A 12,502-nucleotide genomic window follows, 5' to 3' on the forward strand; every position below is an offset into this window, starting at 1 on the left:
TCATCTGTCATCATCTTAAGACACAGAACTCTGGATTCAGTTTTCTTTGCAGCTGACTACAACTTGGCCTTTCATAGGCAGGCTTCCTTCCAGTTAGAGGCATCTCATCTCCCCAGCCCACCCTCACCTCCTGGCTGTAGTGTGGTGATTTTCCCCTAGAAACCCCACACAAGGCACATGACTGACCCGGGTATCTTCTGAATGAGACTTGGGGCCAGAACTAGAAATGCGAGCTCACGTGTGCTGTTCCTATCTCTCAGCAGCGACTTCTCTTCCCCTTTCATTCCCCACTTTCTAATGACCCTGGGTGGTTCCACTTCTCTTTTCTGATCAGCTTGGTGAAAGATCAGACAGCGGAGGCACCATCTCTCTGCACAGGGACTGGGAGGGGCAGCTGCTGACTACAGACATCACAAGCTAGCTAGCTGACCAGGACAGGAATGACACCTCACACCAATGGCTGGACCAGTTCTGAGGCACACATAGATACCGTGAATGCCGTGAGCCAGAGTATAACAAATAAAAAGAGTATGTCATGTCTCTGTAGCTCCATCCAATAGGGCCATGCTGTAATTTAGGCATAGTGATTGCTACATCTCCCAGTTTGTAAGAAAAGCTAAAAATCATAATTCCTATATGAGTTCCTTCCCCCTCCCCTCTCTGTCATCTCTCTGTCATCTCTCTCTGTCTCTCTTTGTCTGTCTCTGTCTCTGTCTCTGTGTCTCTATGTGTGTGTGTGTTTCCCCCTTTCCGGTACTGAGGATGGAACTCAGAGCCTCCAACATGGTAGGCAAATTCTCTGCCACTGAATCACACTTCAGCATTGAAATCCAAGTTTTAGCATTATGAGTTTGTCTGTTTATTTTGAGGCAGGATCTGGCTATGTAACCTTGGCTAGCCTGGCACTAAATAGCTCAGGCTGGCCTTGATCTTGAAGCAATTCTTCTGCCTCAGCCTTTTGGATACTGGAATTACAAATGTATTCTACCCCCACTCTTCTCCAATTCCTAAAATAATCTATGAACCCACAAACTATATCGATGGTCAAGATTTTCCCCCAACATCTGCTTGCCCTGGGACAAAGTACAAACATCCCACGTTAAAGGTCTCGATACCTAAACCCTGTTCTCTCAGTCTCTGGCAAAGATGACTTCGCATCTGCCCTGATGTGCCAGCTTCAAATTTAGGATTTTTACACACCTTGGAGCGTTATCAGTGCAGGTAGTGGGGAAGATAGCCCTCTAGCTGCAGCTGATCTGCTTTTGCCCCGTCCCTGGCTCCTCCTGTCCACAGCATCAAATTCTATCCACACTCCAGCCCCAGGAAGGACAATGCTGGGAAGATCTGCAGCTGCGGGAGGAGCATTAACCCAGGGAGTCTGGGCATCCTGGAGACACAGAGCACTGTGGGCCCTGGGGAAGTGTGCCTCCTTTGTCCTACGGATCCCTTTTCCTATCAGAAGCAGACCAGGTTACCATCTGCTGGACCACAACTTACTGGCAATGTATATTTGAATGTATACTTCCAGCCCCTGTCACAGTTGGCGCTGTGGTTTTGTGGTACAGGAAGTGAGGCATCTGGGTATCCCACTTATTTGGAGGACAGGTAGGCTGTCTCCATCCTTCTGCCCAGGATCCCTTCTCTCCGACTGATTTCAGCATTCCAAAGTTGTTCCAGGGCGTCTTAGCAATGAGAGGGGTTAGGGAACCAAGACCAGAGCTAACTTCCTCTTCTGCTTTGTCTTGTTTACTTGTTTTTAGACATGGAGTCTTTCTGGGTCTATGTATCTAGACTGGCCTCAAACTTGAAATCCTCCTGAGAGTAGGGATTGTAAGCACAGGGAGAATTAACAACTTAAGACCTGCCAAGGGGGTAGTGCTTGACTCAAAGGAATGTGCTCCTCCTGATGGTGGCATTTTAGGTCGCCAGCACTGATGCAGGGGATGTTTATTAGGGTTGTTGCCATGGAGATGAGCAGTGTCTGCCCTAGCCTTCAGTACCACACAAAGAGTGGGAGATAGGACTAGAAAGGAAACAGAGGTATGTCAATCCTAAAACTCTTGGGGCTTAGTTAAGATCACCATGTGGCTGGGCGGTGGTGGCACATGCCTTTAATCCCAGCACTTGGGAGGCAGAGGCAGGTGTATTTCTGAGTTCTAGGCCAGCCTGGTCTAGAGAGTGAGTTCCGGGATAGCCAGGGCTACACAGAGAAACCCTGTCTCGAAAAACCAAAACCAAAACCAAAACCAACAACAACAACAACAACAACAACCTGGAGAGGAAAGGGTTTATTTGGCTTATACTTCCACAGCATTGATCAGTGAGGGAAGTCAGGACAGGAACTTGTAAACAGGGCAGGAACCTGGAGGTAGGAAATGATGCAGAGGCCTTGGAGGGATGCTGCTTCCTGGCTTGTTCCTCATGGCTCGCTTATCCTGCTTTGTTTCTTTTCTTCTTTCTTTCTCTCCTTCCTTCCTTCCTTTCTCTCTCCCTCCCGCCCTTCTTTCTTTTTCTTTTTTAACTTTTTATTGACTCCTTATGAGTTTCACATCATGCACCCCAGTCCAGCTCCCATATCCCCCTTTCACCTTTGCAACCTCCTCCCAACATAAAAAGCATGCAAACTAACAAAACCCCAAAGCATAGAAAACCTCTCATCATGGAAGCTGTAGTATGTCACAGTGTGTCCCACAGTCTATCCCTCTGTCCACATATCTTCACTTGCAACTGTTCATTGCAATGAGTCATTGGTCTGGTTAGAGATCTCTGGCTTCTGTGACACCATCAATATTGGCTCCTTCTCGGGACTCCTCATGGTTATCCTACTGTTGCCCTGTGTCATGAAGATCTTGTAGCTTTGGAACAGCTGGACTGACCCTTTCATGTGTCCCAACATTTAGCAGATGATATAGATTTGGGGTGGACCAACTCAGATCTTGGCCTACAGGGCAGCCAAGCTGGTCAGCCCACTCCTGCCCAGGTCCATCCAGGCAGATAGGTTCTCCCTTATTTACACCACCAGGGGAACTCATCAGCACTACTCTGGCTAGGCCACAATCAGCAGGAGGCAAGTTTAACTCTCCTGTTCTCATGCCCTCTCACCAGCTCAACCACACCTTCACCATCAAGGCCAGCTCCACGGTGTTGCCTAGGTCAGGTACAGCTGAGTGCTGCAGCTGGCGAGGGGTAGGACCAGCTCTCCTGCACTCATGACCATGTGGGCAGCTTTCCTGACTGTCAGAGGTGGTGGTGGGGGCATCATCTCTGTCCCCATGCCACCCAAAGTCAGTAGAGTGATGGGGTCAGCAGGGTCAGCTCTCCCACATTCACACCCTCTGCTGGCTCACCCACAACAGCTCCATTGTGCTGCCTGGGCTGCAGAGTCCCTGAACATCATGTGGTCCCCAGTGAGGAGTGGGGCCAGCTCTGCACAGCCCCTGAACATCATGTGGTCCCCAGCGGTTGTCCCAACCATGCACATCCCCATGTTCTCTAGCAGTAATATGAGCCACCCACATGGACACTGCTGCAATCCTTGTTGCTGTGTAACCCCAGCCTCTGTGGCATAGCCATAGACTCAGGCATGGCTCTTAGCAGCAGCTCGGGCTGAAACCTCACTATGGTCCCAGGTAGTGAGGCTGGCCACTCACAACAGGCTATTCCTCTCTACCCTGAAGTCTCGGTTCCATCTTCTTCATAATGCTTAAGTTGCTCCCCATCTCTTTGTTTCCCATCTAACCACTACATACTTAAACATTGCAGTGGCTCCTGCTGCTCACCCTGCTTTCTTTTAGAACCCAGGCCCACCAGCCCAGGAGTGTCTCCATCCACAATGGGTGGGGCCCTCCTCCATCAATCATTAAGTATGAAAATGCCCTACAGTCTGATCTTATGGAGGCATTTTTTCAATTGAGGTTCCCTCCTCTCAAGTGACTCTGCATTGTGTCATGTTGACAGAAAACTAGCCAACAGTCTTTCCTCCGCTGACTCTGTGTGTGTATGTGTGTATGCATTTTCATCTCTCTCCTCTCTATCTCTCTCCATCCTTCCCTCTATGTGTGTATTTTTCTCTCTCTCTCTTTCCTCTCTCCTCTCTCTCTCTCTCTCTCTCTCTCTCTCTCTCTCTCTCTCTCTCCTCTCCTCTTTCTCTCTCTCTCTCTCTCTCTCTCTCTCTCTCTCCCTCTCCCTCTCTGTCTCCCTGTGTGTGTGTGTGTGTGTGTGTGTGTGTGTGTGTGTGTGTGTGTGTGTGTGTGTGTGTGTGTGTGTGTGTGTGTGTGTGTGTGTGTGTGTATGTGCTTTGGACATCTCTAAACTACTCTTCATATCATCTCTTGGGGAAGTCTCTCATTGGACCTGGGGCTCATTGATTAGTCAGAGAGGAAGCTCCAGAAATCCATGTGCTTTGGTGTGCCCGGCACTGGGATTATAGATGCGCATTGTTGCACCTAGCTTTTAAAGTGGGTGCTCATGTCTTCATGCCTGGGAAGTATTTTGCCAAAAGAACTCTCATCTTGTTTTTATGATATGATCTTGTTTTTATGATATATGATCTAAGTTAACTCAAAAACTGCATGCTGGCTTGAAAATCTACTCGTAAGCACAGCTAAGAAGCCCTCTCTTAGAGGATTTCATAGGAAAATCTTCACAGATGGATACTGTGCTCAGAGGGTCTGTCTGCCTGGTAATCTCCTGTAGAAACATTGGTGAGCTTGTCCATAACAACTATGGTCAGGAGGAGTAGCAGAGACTGATAATTGTCTTAATTTTCTTGGCAATAAGATAATAAATTGCATCTTCCTGCCTACATTGCTGCTTGACCTGGCCATGTGACACAGTTCTGACCCGAATTTTAAATAGGTAGGTCTTACAAAAAAGCTCTTTAAAAATTGAAGCTGTCAGGGGACCGAAGAGATGGGTCAGTGGTTAGAGCACTTGTTTTCTCAGAGGACTAAGGTTAAGTTCTCAGAACCCATATGATGGCTCAAAGCCATCCATAATTTAAATTCCAGGGGATCTTGTATCTTCTGAACTGAACGAGAGAACCAGGCACACATGGTGCACACACATGCAGGCAAAACATTCATACACATAAGAATAAAGAAATCTAAACAAGACAAAACAGTGAGGTTGTCCCAGTGAGCACACACATTTCTTCCTTTTTTGCCTGAAAGTAGATGTAATGCTAGAGAGGAAGCCACTATCTTAGGACCATGAGCAAACCGTGCATGCATGGAAAGAGATTCTAGGTCCCTGATAACACTTAAAACACAGTGAGGATGTAAGCTCTCCCCACCTGCTTTGGACATCTTCTAAATGAAAGTAGAAAGAGAACATTTGACCACAAGATTGAGTTAGCTTTCTGTGAAATGATGCTTAATCAAATTCTGGGAGCCAAAGGGACAAACAACCTCACAAGGGAGTTAAAGCACCTCCCCCAGCTCAGTGGCACACAACTGGGGGCGATAATCGGGCTTTTTAGGTTGTTACCCCTTGGGGAAAGCTGGTATTAGCGTCTAATGGGTAGAGTCCAGGGATGCTGCCCAACATTAGAGAAGGTCTACGGCAGTGGCTCCAACAAAGAAGCACCCCACCTTGTCAACATCTCAGAGTTTGAGAAAGAAGCCTGTACTCAATGCTGGAGCTTCCTGCACCCTAGAACGCTGGCCACTAGGCTACCCTGACACACTAAACCAGTGGTTCTCAACCTTCGTCATGCTGTGACCCTTTTGTAGCCCGCGCAGTCGTCTCGCCAGCAAGAAGACACACGGACACTAGGTTCCTTCTGCAGCAACGTTTTATTGTCTCCATCCATAGGGAAAAAAGGGGTCAAGCCAATAATCCCGCACTGCTTATATACACCACAGTGCGGGCATGTCTGCCCACAGCATGGCGTGTCTGCCCATGATTGGCTGTTCACTCATTACCCTACGTAACGCCCCCGGGATGGGCCGTGACATGGCGTCTTTTTCACTCTACGCACATGCGCAAACAGTTCTCTACGCACATGCACAAACAGTTGTTTACTAGGAGTTAACAGCGGAAGTAGGCGCCATCTTGCCATGGCGAATGCCTCTCCAGCTTCACCGCTCCCCACACCTTTAATACAGTGTCTCGTGTTGTGGTGACCCCCCCAACCATAAAATTATTTTCGATGCTACCTCATACCTGTAATTTTGCTACTGTCATGAATTGTAATGTAAATATCTGTGTTTCCCAATGGTCTTAGGTGACCATTGTGAAAGGGTCATTTGACCTGCCCTAAGAGGTCACGACCCACAGGTTGAGAACCTCTGCATCCTTTCACTCTTGGGAACAAATCCCATGCCCTGCCTGGCCCTGGAAACACTCATCTCTGCCTGTATCTTGGGCATTCCTTTGTTTGTATACCCTTCACCCTTTCCTACCATATTCTCTCATCTGTTTGCTCAGGTCCGTGAGACAGATGATTGTAGTCTAAACAGCTCTGGAAGCATGGCTTTATTAGACCACATCTGTAGGAGTTTTGCTATTTTTTTTTAATTTTTTGACATTTTAATTCATTTATTGGGAAAGGTACTTGCCACAGCATGCATGTGGACAGAAGAGGTGGACATAAGAGGATAGCTTGCAGGACTTAGTTTTCTTCTTCCATTGCATGGATCCTAGCGATTGAACGCAGGTCCCCAGGTTTGGCCCAGAGCCATCTCACCAGCAGTTGGTTGTTTTTTAAATCCTACACATTTTTAAAAACCCAACTAAGAGATGGCATAAGTTTATGTTACACTTTGATTAAACCTATTTTACATTGGTTGGTACGTATTTGTTTGAATAAGTATTATGTTTTTGTTTTTGTTTTTTTGTTTTTTTTGGTTTTTTTTGTTTTTTTGAGATAGGGTTTTTCTGTATAGCCCTGGCTGTCTCACTCTGTAGACCAGGCTGGCCTCGAACTCAGAAATCTGCCTGCCTCTGCCTCCCAAGTGCTGGGATTAAAGGCGTGTGCCACCACCGCCCAGCAAAGTATTATGGTTTTCAATATATTATGGCATAAATACTCCCCTACCAATTGCATAAAAATAACTAATTTTAAGAAAAATGGGCTAAAACCCATAATGGTTTTAAAAATACCATTCTTAGCCATACATAGAAGTACATGCAGGTGGCGCACACCTTTAATCCCAGCATTTGGGAGGCAGAGACAGGCAGATTTCTAAGTTCAAGGCCAGCCTGCTCTACAGAGTGAGTTCCAGGACAACCAGGGCTACTCAGAGAAACCCTGTCTCAAAATAACCAACCCCTCCAAACAACAACAACAACAAACAAACAAACAGAAGAAAAGACAGGCAGATCTCTTTGAGTTTGAGGGTAACCTGTTCTACTTGTCAAGTTCAAAGACAGCCAGAGCTACATAGCGAATTTCTATCTCAAAACAAACATTCTTGGGGCTGGAGAGATAACCCAGCAGTTAAGAGCATACACTGCTCTTGCAGAGGACCTAGGTTTAGTTTCTAGTACCCACATCTATCAGATGCAGACAGATTTCCTCATTCTAACAGATTGAACATGGGATCAGGGGTTACAGAGAGGAACTAGGAACCATGGGATGCTGCAATCTCATCCTCCCCTTTCATCCACACTATTGTTTAACTGCCAGCTACAATAGAAAAAGCAACGCTAACCCGTGTTGGCTTCTATGGCTGCAGTGTTGGTCCCCTATTTTGGTTTTTGTTGTTGTTGATGTTATTTTGTTTTGTTCTGTTTTATTGTTGTTTGATTTTGTTTGTTTGAAGCAAGGTTTCTTTGTGTATCCTGTCCTGGAACTCACTCTATAGATCAAGCTGTCCTAGAACTTACAGAAATCTGTCTGAGCCTGCCTCTGCCTCCCAAGAGCTGGGATTAAAGGCATGTGCCACCACTGCTCAGATATCGGCTCCCTTTGGGGATATGATAAAGAGTGTTGTTTTAGGGTTTTACTGCTATGAAGAGACACCATGACCAAGTCAACACTTATAAGGACAACATTTAATTGGGACTGGCTTACAGGTTCAGTTATCATCAAGGTGGGAGTAAGGCAGGCATGATACAGGAGGAGCTCAGAGTTCTATTTTCATCTGAAAGCTGCTAGGATAAGATTGACTTCCAGGCAGCTAGGACAAGTGTGCTAAAGCCCACCTCACAGTGACACACCTACTCCAACAAGGCCATACATCCTAATAGTGCCACTCTCTGAGCCAAGCATATATGAACCATCACAAGTATAAACACAGAACACTCCCCAACAGCTGAGGCATTGAAAAGATTTTTATTTTTAAAAATGCCTCATAACTGGGACCAGCGGGACCCAGGCATACAGGAACTCCACCAGTCCAGTGGCACAGGTTCCTTCTGGTCTGTCTGGACCAGTGCCCTGAGCAGACCTTGGGTGCAAATTCTGCAGCACGTCCCATAATACCCAGAGGAAGCTCTACTCCCAGGCACTCTAACCACGGGCCCAGGATCACAGTATCCCAAGATCCCAGAATCACAGGATCACAGAGACAGCTTGACTCTGAGGAGTTCTGATGTAACCAGGATCACAGAAAGGTCAGGCTTCAGTCAGATATAGCCAGGGCAAGTAGCACTAGAGACAACCAGATGGCAGGAGGCAAGCATAAGAATATAAGCAATAGAACTCAAGGTTACTTGGCATCATCAGAACCCAATTCTCCCACCATAGCAAGTCCTGAACACACCATCACACCAGAAAAGCAAGATTCAGATCTAAAATCACTTCTCATGATGATGATAGAGGACTTTAAGAAGGACATAAATAACTCCCTCAAAGAAATACAGGAGAACAAATGTAAACAGCTAGAAACCCTTAAAGAGGAAAAACAAATATCCCTTGAAAAACTACAGAAAATACAATCAAACATGTGAAGGAAATGAACAAAACCATCCAGGATCTAAAAATGGAACTAGAAACAATAAAGAAATTACAGAGGGAGACAATCCTGAAGTTAGAAAACCTAGGAAAAAGATCAGGAGTCATAGATGCAAGCATCACCAACAGAATACAAGAGATAGAAGAAATAATCTCAGGGGCAGAAGATACTATAGAAAACATTGATACAACAGTCAAAAAAATGCAAAAAACGCAAAAAGCTCCTAACCCAAAACATCCAGGAAATCCAGGACACAATGAGAAGACCAAACCTAAGGATAATAGGAATAGAAGAGAGTGAAAACTCCCAACTTAAAGGGTCAGTAAATATCGTCAACAAAATTAAGGAAGAAAACTTCCCTAACCTAAAGAAAGAGATGCCCATGAACATACAAGAAGCCTACAGAACTCCAAATACACTGAACCAGAAAAGAAATTCCTCCCATCACATAATAATGAAAACACCAAATGTGTTAAACAAAGAAAATTTTAAAAGCAGTAAGGGGAAAAGGTCAAGTAACATATTAAGGCAGGCCTATCAAAATTACATCAGACTTCTCACCAGAGACTATGAGAGCTAGAAGATCCTGGGCAGATGTCATACAGACCCTAAGAGAACACAAATGCCAGCCCAGGCTACTATACCCAGCAAAATTCTCAGTTACCATAGACGGAGAAACCAAGATATTCCATGACAAAACCAAATTTACACAATACCTTTCCACAAATCCAGCCCTACAAAGGATAATAGATGAAAAACATCAACATAAGGAACAAAACTACATCCTAAAGGAAGCAAGAAAGTAATCTTTCAACAAACCCACACAAACACAATTCCACCTCTAACAACAAAAATAACAAGTGACAACTACTTTTTCTTAATATCTCTTAATGTGAAAATGAATATTACCAACATATCCTAATCGATTGAAATTCAAAAATATGAGGAATTAAGAAATTTGTTGGCTGCCAGGTAGTGGTGGCGCACACCTTTAATCCCAGCACTTGGGAGGCAGAGGCAGGCAGATTTTTGAGTTTGAGGCCAACCTGATCTACAGAGTGAGTTCCAGGACAGCCAGGGCTACACAGAGAAACCCTGTCTTGAAAAACCAAAATAAATAAATAAATAAATAAATAAATAAATAAATAAATAAATAAATAATAAAATAAATAAAATAAAATAAAATAAAATTAGTGGTCTCTCTAATTTGGTAATTGGAGAAATAGGTCCAATATTGTACCTTTTGGGGCTGGTTTACAGGTTCAGTCTATTATCATCAAGGTGGGAGTAAGGCAGGCATGGTACAGGAGGAGCTGAGAGTTCTATTTTCATCTGAAAGCTGCTAAGACAAGACTGACTTCCAGGCAGCTAGGACAAGGGTATTAAAGCCCACCCCCACAGTGACACACCTACCCCAACAATCAATATACACTTTCTGCTTGTTTGTACAAGACAGTGTCTTGCTGTGTACCATATAATGGTCTTGAAATCTTGCTTCTCCTATCTCAGCCTCTCTATTAGTAGGATTGTTTATTTGATGTTTTTACACTATACGGTGGTTTTCAGAACAGCTTACATATTTCAAAATTATTTATACAGCCAAAATAAATGTGGACAATTAATTTGGAAGGTGGCTTGTAAGAGAACAACAAAGGGTGAGACTGAATGCTTTGCTTAATATTTATAATTATTTAAATTATTAATAGTAAAATTATATTGTATCAATTTTGAAGAAGAGGACTTTAGAAGTTACTCTTTTTCTGAGATGAATGCTTTTCAAAATCATCACAGCCAATGAACCAGATTCTTACCCTCACCTAATGTCTGTGCCACCCTCCAAGTAGAACCATTGTTCACTGAAATAGTTGGTGAATGACTTCATGAATAGACCATCTTAATACACACACCTTTTCTTAAATGAATGTAACCTTTTCTCTGTGGGCTGAGAATAAAGTCACTCACTCAAGTCAAATAGCTTTGACCATAGCAGGAAGTCTGTATCCAAAAATCGTGCCTACAATTCATTCCTTGGCACAGCAAAACTGTCAACTCTCAGCTTAGCTACAATGGAGGTAAAATCCTTTGGTGATGTGAGGGTCACTGAAGTACAGCCTTATTACAATGAACTCCAATGTCTAAAAATTGTTCCTATTTAGGGTTTGTACCACAGTAAGAGCCAAGATTTTAAGCTCTACCAAAAACAAAACTAACTGTTGTACTGTGGGCAGCCTGGGCGGCTCATTGGTGTGGCCTGGAGTTCTCTCTGCCCTGCTGTTGCTGGGCAACAGCACTGTGGCTGCATAGTGCCTTAGTTAAAAAGGAGGCAATGTACAAATGAGATATTTTATTATAGGAAAGAGAAAATAGGCTGGTCAAGTAGAGAGAAGGAAAGGAGAGGAAGGAGAGAAGAAGAGAAGGAGAGAGAAAGGAGATAAAAGAAAGCAAGAGAGCAAGAAGGCAAGAGAAGAGAACAAAGAGCAGGAAAAGAGAGGAGACAAAGTGCAAGAGAGAGTAGAGGGCAAGAGAGCTAGAGCTAGCAAGAGAGGAAGAAAAGAAGCAAGAGAGGGACAAAGAGCAAGAGAGAGAGAGGAGGAGCAAATCGCCCCTTATATTGTATGGGGTGTGGCATGCCTGGCTGTGGTCAGATGACTGGGGGTAGGGTCCAGCTAGAATGCTGGAAGCTTGGGGCATTGTCTGCCTGATGGGGGCTGCTGTAAGGGGTTGTGACTGAAACAGGATCCAAAGACTCAGGAGTTATAGCAGAGCTCCTTTCTCTCCTGCAGTCAGAAACTGACCATTGAGGCCAATTACTCGACTGAGCCTCAGTTGCCTGAACAGACCACTGCCTCACACTGTCCCACAACAAACAAACAAATAAACAAAAAAGTCTTTATCTATTTATGTTCATTTTTTAAAAAAGCTAATAGTGATATATTATTTTAAAATATCAAACAGTTAATATGTTTCAAATTTCAGTTAATATGTTTTTAAAATTTATGTTGAGAAAAACATGCATTTTCAGTATTGCTGTAAATAGGCATCTATAAGACTGTTCAATTGATTGTTTTATATCAAACAACTTTTATAATACTCATTTTTACTGTTACAATATTTTATACATTTTAAAGAATATGAATAAAAAAACAAAACAAACAAACGAGAGCTCGAGGCCAGCCTGGTCTTGAACAGAACAGCCAGGGCTACACAGAGAAACCCTGTCTTGAAAAACAAAACAAAACAAAACAAAACAAAAAATGAAACGTATGGCAGGTGTTGAAAGGGGGTCTCTGGGAGGAGTTGGGGTACAAACGGGAAAGAAGAATGTGATGTAATTCTGTTTACTTAAAATATGTTTTTAAATGTTAACAAATTCAGATAAATTGAAATTATGTATTTTTTCTCAATACAATAAAACTTAAATCAATAAATAAAAAATAAAAATGTCTCCATTTGTAGACCAGTCAGATCTGGAACTTACAGAGATCCTCCTGCCTCTGGTAGGATTAAAGGCAGACACCACTATGGCTGTCTTTACTTACTCTTCTTCTTCTTCTTCTTCTTCTTCTTCTTCTTCTTCTTCTTCTTCTTCTTCTTCTTCTTCT

Source organism: Mastomys coucha, unplaced genomic scaffold, assembly GCF_008632895.1.
Source record: "Mastomys coucha isolate ucsf_1 unplaced genomic scaffold, UCSF_Mcou_1 pScaffold6, whole genome shotgun sequence".
In the NCBI taxonomy this organism is placed as follows: domain Eukaryota; kingdom Metazoa; phylum Chordata; class Mammalia; order Rodentia; family Muridae; genus Mastomys; species Mastomys coucha.